The sequence below is a fragment of the Pseudophryne corroboree genome, chromosome 10 (genome assembly GCF_028390025.1).
Source record: "Pseudophryne corroboree isolate aPseCor3 chromosome 10, aPseCor3.hap2, whole genome shotgun sequence".
Taxonomy (NCBI): Eukaryota; Metazoa; Chordata; class Amphibia; order Anura; family Myobatrachidae; genus Pseudophryne; species Pseudophryne corroboree.
The window spans coordinates 42,885,158-42,897,370 of record NC_086453.1 but is presented as its reverse complement, the minus strand read 5'-3'; the positions used below and the strand labels follow the sequence as shown (position 1 = coordinate 42,897,370).

Sequence of the window (12,213 nt, the reverse complement as noted above, 5' to 3'; positions counted from 1 at the left end):
TCTTGTTACAGCTATAATAAAGCGACTTGTGCTCACATGAAACAAACGGAAATATGCAGAAAAGTGCTAACTCTCAAGCAATTGGAGGTCACCAGGGGCACCCATTGTAAAAGGAGTCTACACAAACTGTGGCAATAAACCAAATATGCCCACAGTATAGGTCAGAGACATTACAATGAATAAAAACATATATATTTGCATAAAAGTTAGTATATGTACCCTTTAGGAGTTGCAACAATGTAGTCGGTGGGGAAGTTGCTGTCCTGTACATGCTTGTAAGGACACTTTGAATTTAAAAAGAACTCCCAAAAGGGAAAAAGACTGAGAGTGTAATAAAATTAACACAATTATCACACACAAACATACAAATTAGTAGTGGATTCATATCATTTAAAAAAACTAACACATGCTTATCTGAATACTGCATCGAATTGAGGAGCACAGTTTTCTCAATGCGTTTCGTCCTTGGTGACAGCAGTCCAGGACTTCTTCGGGAGATGAAGATTCTGTTCCTTACCTAAAATAACATTTTAATGGAGGTTGGCTGTTCATGCCTGCCTCCCCCCCCCCCCCCCCCACTTCCACCATCTGAAATCTGCCAGCCAGCGATAGATAGATAGATAGATAGATAGATAGATAGATAGATAGATATAAAACCAGCATTAACCCCATATGTTCCTGGCTGCAACTGGAAATACTGTATCCTGTGCACACTATTTAAACCCGCATTATTCTGCACCTGCTTTCTACCGGTTAATAAATCAATCCCTGGTTAAGTTATCTTCCATGTGGACTAACCTCTGTAGCACAGACTTACCTGAAAACTGATGTAGAGTTAGGAAATATAGAAAACTAAGATCCCAAAACACAAGTGACATGTGAACGGTCTCATTAAGAGAGGAGGGGGCCCATGTGCAGTTTCCATCCAGGCCCCTTCTCTCTAGCTGGCAGTGCCGAAACTATGGGCACTAGGGTCACTAGGAGACCCAAGAGATGTCCTAGAGTCTAGTGCATATGCGCAGGTCTTTTTCTACCTCGCATATGTGAAATGCTGGCAAAATGGCGGCAGCACTATTTTGCGCTGATTTGTGCAGCACCGCTGGGGACTCCGGAGAGTTAAGTATTCAATAAACGAGTATAGGGTGTGTGGTCTGGGCACCGCACACCCTGCACCCATTATAGATATGCTACAGGGTATATGATAATTCAAGATTGATCCGGTCACAAGCAAAGGTCAGGGCAGGCGGCAATCAAGGAGCAGTAGATTCACAGGCAGAGGTCAATACAGTAAGGCAGATGACAGAATACAGCAGCAATACAAGCCACACAATGATTACCAATGCTATAGCAAGCAATGAGTCTGCACTACGGTATAAGGGCATATACAATATAAGCTATCCTAACAGCAGGACCCACCCACAAGGCAAACAGGTTCAGCAACAAACACCTGGCCACTAAATCAGCTTAACACAAATGTAGGAGAAACATAGGACCCTACTGGGGCCTGGAAAAACATTGGCCTGTGAGATGACACATTTTTATTGTGCACAGCGGAGAAAATCTGGGGCTATCTACATCTGAGATGACTGATACAACAATTAGAAGGGTATTTTAGCTAATTACACATTTGCCTTACTTTACTACTGTAAATGCACTGGGCACAACAGATACTTGAAGAGTAGCGTTCAACCATCTGGTACCCATACACTTGTGCGATGCCCCGCAACGCAACATCGAGGGGCATCGCACCAGCAGTTCAGGTGCGATGAAATCGCACCTGAACTACCAAAATGATTACCATGCGATAGATCACATGGTAATCACGTGATGGGCACGTCACCGCCGAGTGGGAGTGGCCTCTGGCCGCTCCCGGCGGGTGCCCATCGCACATCACATTGCGATATATTGCATGTGTTAAAAAAACACATGAGATCGCACTGCGATTCGATAAATATTAAGTGCAGCACATAATATCTTGAGACGCGAGATTCGACCGGCGTGCCCATGCATCGCGTCACAAGTGACCTAAAATGTGCATACAATCCCTCAATTTCTCTTACAGATCCGGTCGAAATTGAAGGTTATCTCACAAGTGTATGGGCACCATTACATTTACTCTTCACAGTTTCTCAGTTCCAGTTTTTAACAAAACATCAAATATTTTTGATACCAAAAAAAGCAGAGCAAAGACAGGAAGCTCAGGGAGGGAGGGCGATGGGGCATTAGAGTTCTGCTTGACTGGAGGATGAGTCAGTGTGTTACTGGGCTACTGTCCTGAAGAGAAGCAGGCGGTCATCACTCAGAGGGCAGAGCTGGAATTCTGGAAAACAAGGTAAATGAAGTGTATGCATGCCTTGAATTTTATGTGCAGCAAATAAGTACAGGTACAGTATATCACACCTACATGTCCTCTTATTGTACCAAAGATAGCATTGCGGAGAAAATTATTGTTTTTTTTTATGTTTGTCAGAAATATTTTGATAAATTGCTAAATGAATTACATCTAAATCAGTGTCATCTACAGCGGGGAGAAGGAAGAATTGTGTCTATCACAGAATATGATACATTAAATCTTTTCTCTGTTTATTTATTTGTTTTACATTGTTTAAGTGTAATTAATCTCCTGAAGACCATCTGTGCAATCTGGCTGATTGGAATGAAAATCTGGTAATGTATCAGTGTATGACAATCTACCATTTGCTCCCAAACACTGGAAAAAGGATAAAAGCGGTAAGACAAACTGGTTAAACTAAGGATTTAGGCAATTTGTCTGAACGGGAGGCAGTTACGTGACTGGCTGTTAGGAGATCGCCGGTCACAATACCGATGCCATAATCCCGCCCCATTTCAGCCCCGACATTTGGCATGCTTACTAACAGGCACTATTCCCACTTGTGGGTGTCCACGACACCCATAGAGTGGGAAAATAACCTGTTGCGAGCGCAACTCGCCAACCGAGCCTGCATGGGGGTTCGTTCCGCTCGCCTCCCCTGCCACCCACCTGCAAGTTGGGATTCCGGCGTCAGTGTGGTGACGGTTACAAATACCCAACCCGTCTGAACAACTGTTTTTGTCCTTTTTCCAGTGTTTGGGAGCAAATGACCATTTGTCATTTGCTCTCATCCATTACCAGATTTTCATTCCAACCATAGAGATTGCACAATTGGTCTGCCAGATAATTGTATAATGTGTGCCCATATTTAGACGACTGTAATTTCATTAGATTTATCTTTCTGTAACCCCCTTTTACTGTGAATGGGGTCTAATTTTATTTATAGTGCCTCCACCCAAGCTATATTTGTAACTATTGTAGTTTACAGGAATAGGCTAGCCTGGGATAGCCTATATATATATATATATATATATATATATATATATATATATATATGAGAGAAAAATATGGAGTGCAAAAGAGCGCCTATTGGTGTTTAAGTCAGATAATTTGAGTATACACAATTCAACCTGTGAGGCGTGGGAAGTTAGAGAGAATTAAATAGATTTAAATAAGAAGAAATGACTTAGCTTCTCTTAAACATCTTCAGTTTGGTGGCACTTTTGAACATGTAAAATTAAAAGACAGACAAACATAGTGTGTACTGTCTCATAAATGTTTGCAGCAAGCCCTTAATTAGGAACCTAGCTGGTCCAAAGAATCATAACAGAGCATTTTAAAAAAGGTAGACACATTTAATACATAGTCCTTAAGCAAATGTAGGTAACAAACGTACAAGATAAAAAACATATAAACAGCTTATCTGTCCGCTATGGGCAGTTAGGGATAGGTAGCAAGTCCCTGTCCCAAATACATTCAATATAAAATCCTGAAGCAAATGCAGGTATCAAACGTACAGGATTAAAAAACATAAAACAGCTTATCTGTCCGCTGCGGGAAGTTAGGGGTGAGTAGCAAGCTCCAGTCCTGACGCGTTTCGTCCCAGTGTAGAGGACTTCATCAAGGGGATAAGTGATGGGAGCAGTGCAGGATATTTATAGCATCAATAAGTGGTCACATGGTAGGCAGGAAGCTTTACCTCACTTCCTGTGACTCTGGGAATATATCATTACAAACAGAAATTATTCATGCTGTCAGTAGGGATATTATACTGTAGTGCACCAGATTATGCCTGTGGGCAGTGGAATAAATAAATAACCATAGAGAAGGTAAAGGAGAGAATCAGTTAAGTCCAGAAACGTCGGTGAACCGCATGGTGGAACGCATTTGCGTCACCTCCGCCGGATGTGGATGTCAGGATCAGCGCTGGAGTCTCTTGAAGAGGTGGAACGCGGTGTGGAATGCACCGCGTCACTTCCGCTATGACGAGCGGTGCGGAGAACGTCACTTCTGGCCCGGCTTACTCGATGAATTCAAGGCGATGTCTGTAGTAATTTCCTGGAATGTGACACGCACGGCCATATTGTCCAAAACGTCCGTGGCTACTAACTCCTTACTGAAACGCACGGCCATTTAAATGAGTATCCACCCATTGATAGATGGGGTGTGTTGTTTATTTTAGTCACTTTTAAAAGATATATTTCTTAGTGTGTCTGGTATTGGATTTCCTTAGGCGCTATTCTTCGCTTTTTGTATATATATATATATATATATATACGTACGTACGTACGTACGTACGTACGTATATTGTTTTATCAGATTTATATTGTGTATAAATGCAATTAAAAATGGAGTAACGTAATGCAATACTAATAATGCATACATGTATTCACTATTTACTGTTGTATTACCCAGTATTACTGTACCTGTTTTCTCTCTTTCCAAGCTTCCCAAAGAAGGCTACTCAGGAACATTACATACCAAGTAGCTATATAGATTTTAATATAGATGTAGCACCAGGGCAGCCATCGGGGGGGGGGGGGGGGGGGTGTCCTGGGCCCTTACAGTGAGGAGGTCCCACTCCTGGATCCTAAAGTTAGTAGAGTTCTCCGATCACTGTATTCTGAGTTTTGCTTTGAACATTTCAAAAACCCCTCAGAAAGGACAGGGACTGTGGCAGTTTAATTCAGAGCTGCTGATGGAAAAAAGGTGAGACAGTATTTTAGGGATTTCTTTCAACTGCAGGGGACCCTTTTGGAGGCGGGTTGGAGTAGATCTGAGTGGTAGGAGGAGTGCAAAAAAGCAAACACAGGGTTTTTTCCATAAGCTGGTAGCCAGGAAAAACTTGAGAAAGCTAAGTACTGTACCTACTATGACGTGCAAGGGTGACTTTATTACTTGATCTCTGAGTGTGGAGATAGTGGAGAGATATTCTGAGTGAGGGCTCAGATGAGAGAGTGTCAGCACAATTGGGTGACCTCCTTGATTTTGAAGAGGGGTTTATGGAACCTACCACTCACCTGACCCTTGTCAGAATTGTAGGAAATCCGTGGATATGAAGGACGTACGGGTTTTGTTTGATTCCCTGGGTGTCCTTTAAGAGGATAAGAAGGGCATTTTGGGGGTCATCAGTTCCTATTACTCCGATCTTTTGTCTAAGCAACCACTCATCAGAGGAAAGATGGAATGGTTTCTAAGGGAGACACCTGGGCTCAAGAGCCTTGATGCTTCCTTTGAGTCCCTGGGTGATGGTGGAGTAAGTCAAAAAGGGTCAAAGAAAAGTTGTCTATAAAGAAATCTCCAGGCCCGGATGGCTTAATATCTTAAATTTGAAGGCATTTTCAGACACCTTGCTTCCGCATCTTATGGAGGTCTTTAATGCGAGCCTGGGTGAGGGAATGCTCCCTCGCTCCATGAGGTTATCTGCCCTCATATTGTTATCCAAGGGTAAGGACCAGGGCCGGCTCCAGGCATGTTCGAATAGAGCGGCCGCGCGGGGCGCCACCCTTAATGGGCGCCGCACGCTGGCGCCGGCATATTCATGCCTGGAGCCAGCCTGCAGTGTCCCGGTCCCTGCCTCTTGTGTACGCGCTATGCGGCGCTGGCATCTGACATCAGACGCAGCACGCATAGCGCGCATACAGGAGTTTTCAGCAGTCCGCCCGCACCCTCAGCAGGACTCCCCCTCCCGGCTCCCAGCACCGCAGGTATTGTGAGTTGTGACCTGTGAGTGCATTTATGGATCGGGCACTGTTGATCATATCTGGCACTGTGGGGTAATATCTGCACTGTGGGGGCATATCTACACTGTGGGGGCATTTATGTTTCTGGCACAGGGGACATTTATGTATCTGGCACTGGGGGCATTTATGTATCTGGCACTGTGGGGGCACTTATGTATCTGGCACTGTGGGGGCATTTATGTATCAGGCATTGTGTGGGCACTTATGTATCTGGCACTGTGGGGGCATTTATGTATCTGGCACTGAGGGGGCACTTATGTATCTGGCACTGTGGGGACACTTATGTATCTGGCACTGTGGGGACACTTATGTATCTGGCACTGTGGGGGCACTTATGTATCTGGCACTGTGTGGCCATTAATGTATGTGGCACTGTGGGGACAATTATGTATCTGGCACTGTGGGGGCACTTATGTATCTGGCACTGGGGACATTTATGTATCTGGCACTGTGTGGCTTTTTATGTATGTGGCACTGTGGGGGCAATTATGTATCTGGCACTGTGGGGGCACTTATGTATCTGGCACTGTGGGGGCACTTATGTATCTGGCACAGAGGGGGCACTTATGTATCTGGCACTGTGGGGGCACTTTTGTATCTGGAACTGTGGGGGCACTTATGTATCTGGCACTGTGTGGGCACTTATGTATCTGCTACTCTGGGAGCATATCTAGACTGTGGGGGCAATTATGTTTCTAGCACTGGGGGCAATTATATTTCTGGCACTGGGGACATTTATGTATCTTGCACTGTGGGGGCATTTATGTATCTGGCACTGTGGGGGCACTTATGTATCTGGCACTGTGGGGGCATTTATGTATCTGGCACTGTGGGGGCATATCTACACTGTGGGGGCACTTATGTATCTGGCACTGTGGGGGCATTTATGTATCTGGCACTGTGGGGGCATATCTACACTGTGGGGGCAATTATGTATCTGGCACTGGGGACACTTATGTATCTGGCACTGTGGGGGCATATCTACACTGTGGAGCAATTTTGTCTCTGGCACTGTGGGGGCATTTATGTATCTGGCACTGTGGGGGCATTTATGTCTCTGGCACTGAGGGGGCACTTATGTATCTGGCAATGTGGGGGCATTTATGTATCTGGCACTGTGGGGGCATATCTACACTGTGGGGCAATTATGTATCTGGCACTGGGGACATTTATGTATCTGGCACTGTGGGGGCATATCTACACTGTGGAGCAATTATGTATCTGGCACTGGGGACATTTTTGTCTCTGGCACTGTTGGGGCATTTATGTCTCTGGCACTGAGGGGGCATTTATGTATCTGGCACTGTGGGGGCATTTATGTATCTGGCACTGTGGGGGCATATCTACACTGTGGGGCAATTATGTATCTGGCACTGGGGACATTTATGTATCTGGCACTGTGGGGGCATATCTACACTGTGGGGGCAATTATGTTTCTGTAACTGGGGGCAATTATATTTCTGGCACTGGGGACATTTATATATCTGGCACTGTGGGGACACTTACGTATCTGGCACTGTGGGGGCATTTATGTATCTGGCATTGTGTGGGCACTTATGTATCTGGCACTGTGGGGGCATTTATGTATCTGGCACTGAGGGGGCACTTATGTATCTGGCCCTGTGGGGACACTTATGTATCTGGCACTGTGGGGACACTTATGTATCTGGCACTGTGGAGGCACTTATGTATCTAGCACTGTAGGGCCATTAATGTATGTGGCACTGTGGGGGCAATTATGTATCTGGCACTGTGGGGGCACTTATGTATCTGGCACTGGGGACATTTATGTATCTGGCACTGTGTGGCCATTTATGTATGTGGCACTGTGGGGGCAATTATGTATCTGGCACTGTGGGGGCACTTATGTATCTGGCACTGTGGGGGCACTTATGTATCTGGCACTGAGGGGGCACTTATGTATCTGGCACTGAGGGGGCACTTTTGTATCTGGCACTGTGGGGGCACTTTTGTATCTGACACTGTGGGGGCACTTATGTATCTGGCACTGTGTGGGCACTTATGTATCTGCCACTGTGGGAGCATATCTACACTGTGGGGGCAATTATGTTTCTAGCACTGGGGGCAATTATATTTCTGGCACTGGGGACATTTATGTATCTGGCACTGTGGGAGCATTTATGTATCTGGCACTGTGGGGGCACTTATGTATCTGGCACAGTGGGGGCATTTATGTATCTGGCACTGTGGGGGCATATCTACACTGTGGGGGCACTTATGTATCTGGCAATGTGGGGGCATTTATGTATCTGGCACTGTGGGGGCATATTTACACTGTGGGGCAATTATGTATCTGGCACTGGGGACATTTATGTATCTGGCACTGTGGGAGCATATCTACACTGTGGAGCAATTATGTATCTGGCACTGGGGACATTTTTGTCTCTGGCACTGTTGGGGCATTTATGTCTCTGGCACTGAGGGGGCACTTATGTATCTGGCACTGTGGGAGCATATCTACACTGTGGGGCAATTATGTATCTGGCACTGGGGACATTTATGTATCTGGCACTGTGGGAGCATATCTACACTGTGGGGGAAATTATGTTTCTGGCACTGGGGGCAATTATATTTCTGGCACTGGGGACATTTATGTATCTGGCACTGTGGGGGCATTTATGTATCTGGCACTGTGGGGGCACTTATGTATCTGGCACTGTGGGGGCATTTATGTATCTGGCACTGTGGGGGCATATCTACACTGTGGGGGCACTTATGTATCTGGCACTGTGGGGGCATTTATGTATCTGGCACTGTGGGGGCATATCTACACTGTGGGGGCACTTATGTATCTGGCACTGTGGGGGCATTTATGTATCTGGCACTGTGGGGGCATATCTACACTGTGGGGGCAATTATGTATCTGGCACTGGGGACATTTATGTATCTGGCACTGTGGGGGCATATCTACACTGTGGAGCAATTATGTCTCTGGCACTGTGGGGGCATTTATGTCTCTGGCACTGTGGGGGCATTTATGTCTCTGGCACTGAGGGGGCACTTATGTATCTGGCACTGTGGGGGCATTTATGTATCTGGCACTGTGGGGGCATATCTACACTGTGGGGCAATTATGTATCTGGCACTGGGGACATTTATGTATCTGGCACTGTGGGGGCATATCTGCACTGTGGAGCAATTATGTATCTGGCACTGGGGACATTTATGTCTCTGGCACTGTGGGGGCATTTATGTCTCTAGCACTGTGGGGGCACTTATGTCTCTGGCACTGTGTGGCCATTTATGTATCTGGCACTGCTGGGGTGCATGTCACGTGTATCTGGCACTGCTGGGGGGCATGTCACGTGTATCTGGCACTGCTGGGGGGCATGTCACGTGTAGCTGGCACTGCTGGGGGGCATGTCATGTGTAGCTGGCACTGCTGGGGGGCATGTCACGTGTAGCTGGCACTGCTGGGAGGCATGTCACATGTAGCTGGCACTGCTGGGGGGCATATCATGTAGCGTTTCCGCTAGGCGTCTGTGGCTAGGCAATGTGTCTCAGTGCTCTGCCTGGCGCAATGTGTCTCAGTGCTCTGCCTGGCGCAAAGTGTCTAGGAGGTTCTACCTGGTGCAATGTGTATTAGCTGCACTACTGTGTGGTGTAATGCGAATTGCCACTATTATGTGGCCACACACCTTTCCCACGAAGCAACGCCCCTAAATTTTTGCTGCGTGCCTTCGGCGCGCAATGTCCATGCTTCGGCGTGTAGGTAGGGGAGCACCAAACATTACAGTATGTACATCATTTTGCCCTCAAAAGTGAACACTATCATGTGTAGCTGGCACTGCTAGGGGGCATGTCATGTGTAGTTGGCACTGCTGGGGGGCATATTATATCTATCTGGCACTGCACATTATGTGTATCTGGCACTATACTGGATACATTGTGTGTAAGGAACACAACTGTGGCTGTTATGTGTAAGGCTGCTAATTGTGTGCGTAGAGGGGGTGTGACAATATATTTATAGTTTGATAATATGAAGTTACGAGGCCACGCCCACTTTTCCAGGAGGCCACGACCACTTTTCCAGGAGCGCGTGCGCCATAGGGTTTGGGGGGGGGGGGGGGGGGGGCTTTTACATTTTCTCACTCACGGTGCTAGTAGGCCTGGAGCCGGCCCTGGTAAGGACCCATCTCATATTGAGAACTGGCTCCTTTTCGCTCTTCTTAATACAGACAGGAAGATTTTGGCAAAGGTACTTTTTAATAGGCTTATGGAAGTTTCTGGACTACTGCTTTCTCCTTCTCAGCTTTGCACCATGAAAAACCATAGTACCTTTAGTGCTGTCCTTGGTGTCCATGAAGCTGTGGAGTAGTGTCTTGCTGAGAAGTTTAGAAAGTACTTACTGGCATTGGATCAGTCTAAGGGTTTTGATAGAGTCAATCTTGAGTAACTGCAGGCCTTGCTTGAATGGACTTCTAGTGAGGGTGGTCCATTGTCTTTGCGCTATTTACAATCAGGCAAAGTGCTTCCCACTTGTTAATGGTTGGGTAGGCCCCGCCTTTGCTATTAACTCTGGTGTCCATTAGAGATGAGCGCCTGAAATTTTTCGGGTTTTGTGTTTTGGTTTTGGGTTCGGTTCCGCGGCCGTGTTTTGGGTTCGAACGCGTTTTGGCAAAACCTCACCGAATTTTTTTTGTCGGATTCGGGTGTGTTTTGGATTCGGGTGTTTTTTTCAAAAAACACTAAAAAACAGCTTAAATCATAGAATTTGGGGGTCATTTTGATCCCAAAGTATTATTAACCTCAAAAACCATAATTTACACTCATTTTCAGTCTATTCTGAATACCTCACACCTCACAATATTATTTTTAGTCCTAAAATTTGCACCGAGGTCGCTGTGTGAGTAAGATAAGCGACCCTAGTGGCCGACACAAACACCGGGCCCATCTAGGAGTGGCACTGCAGTGTCACGCAGGATGTCCCTTCCAAAAAACCCTCCCCAAACAGCACATGACGCAAAGAAAAAAAGAGGCGCAATGAGGTAGCTGTGTGAGTAAGATTAGCGACCCTAGTGGCCGACACAAACACCGGGCCCATCTAGGAGTGGCACTGCAGTGTCACGCAGGATGGCCCTTCCAAAAAACCCTCCCCAAACAGCACATGACACAAAGAAAAAAAGAGGCGCAATGAGGTAGCTGTGTGAGTAAGATTAGCGACCCTAGTGGCCGACACAAACACCGGGCCCATCTAGGAGTGGCACTGCAGTGTCACGCAGGATGTCCCTTCCAAAAAACCCTCCCCAAACAGCACATGACGCAAAGAAAAAAAGAGGCGCAATGAGGTAGCTGTGTGAGTAAGATTAGCGACCCTAGTGGCCGACACAAACACCGGGCCCATCTAGGAGTGGCACTGCAGTGTCACGCAGGATGTCCCTTCCAAAAAACCCTCCCCAAACAGCACATGACGCAAAGAAAAAAAGAGGCGCAATGAGGTAGCTGTGTGAGTAAGATTAGCGACCCTAGTGGCCGACACAAACACCGGGCCCATCTAGGAGTGGCACTGCAGTGTCACGCAGGATGTCCCTTCCAAAAAACCCTCCCCAAACAGCACATGACGCAAAGAAAAAAAGAGGCGCAATGAGGTAGCTGACTGTGTGAGTAAGATTAGCGACCCTAGTGGCCGACACAAACACCGGGCCCATCTAGGAGTGGCACTGCAGTGTCACGCAGGATGTCCCTTCCAAAAAAACCCTCCCCAATCAGCACATGATGCAAAGAAAAAGAAAAGAAAAAAGAGGTGCAAGATGGAATTGTCCTTGGGCCCTCCCACCCACCCTTATGTTGTATAAACAAAACAGGACATGCACACTTTAACCAACCCATCATTTCAGTGACAGGGTCTGCCACACGACTGTGACTGATATGACGGGTTGGTTTGGACCCCCCCCAAAAAGAAGCAATTAATCTCTCCTTGCACAAACTGGCTCTACAGAGGCAAGATGTCCACCTCATCTTCACCCTCCGATATATCACCGTGTACATCCCCCTCCTCACAGATTATCAATTCGTCCCCACTGGAATCCACCATCTCAGCTCCCTGTGTACTTTGTGGAGGCAATTGCTGCTGGTCAATGTCTCCGCGGAGGAATTGATTATAATTCATTTTAATGA

At 46.6% G+C, this 12,213-nt stretch overlaps 1 protein-coding gene across 1 annotated transcript in view; it reads left to right on the top strand.

Annotated features, from left to right (window-relative positions):
- Window positions 1-2,268: 2,268 nt before the first annotated feature.
- Window positions 2,269-12,213, top strand: part of LOC134965921 (B-cell receptor CD22-like) — a 389,508-nt gene continuing 379,563 nt past the window's right edge. The window contains exon 1 of the mRNA XM_063942320.1: window positions 2,269-2,332. The gene's annotated coding sequence lies outside the window, so the exon portion shown is untranslated. The remainder of the gene's footprint in view (window positions 2,333-12,213) is intronic.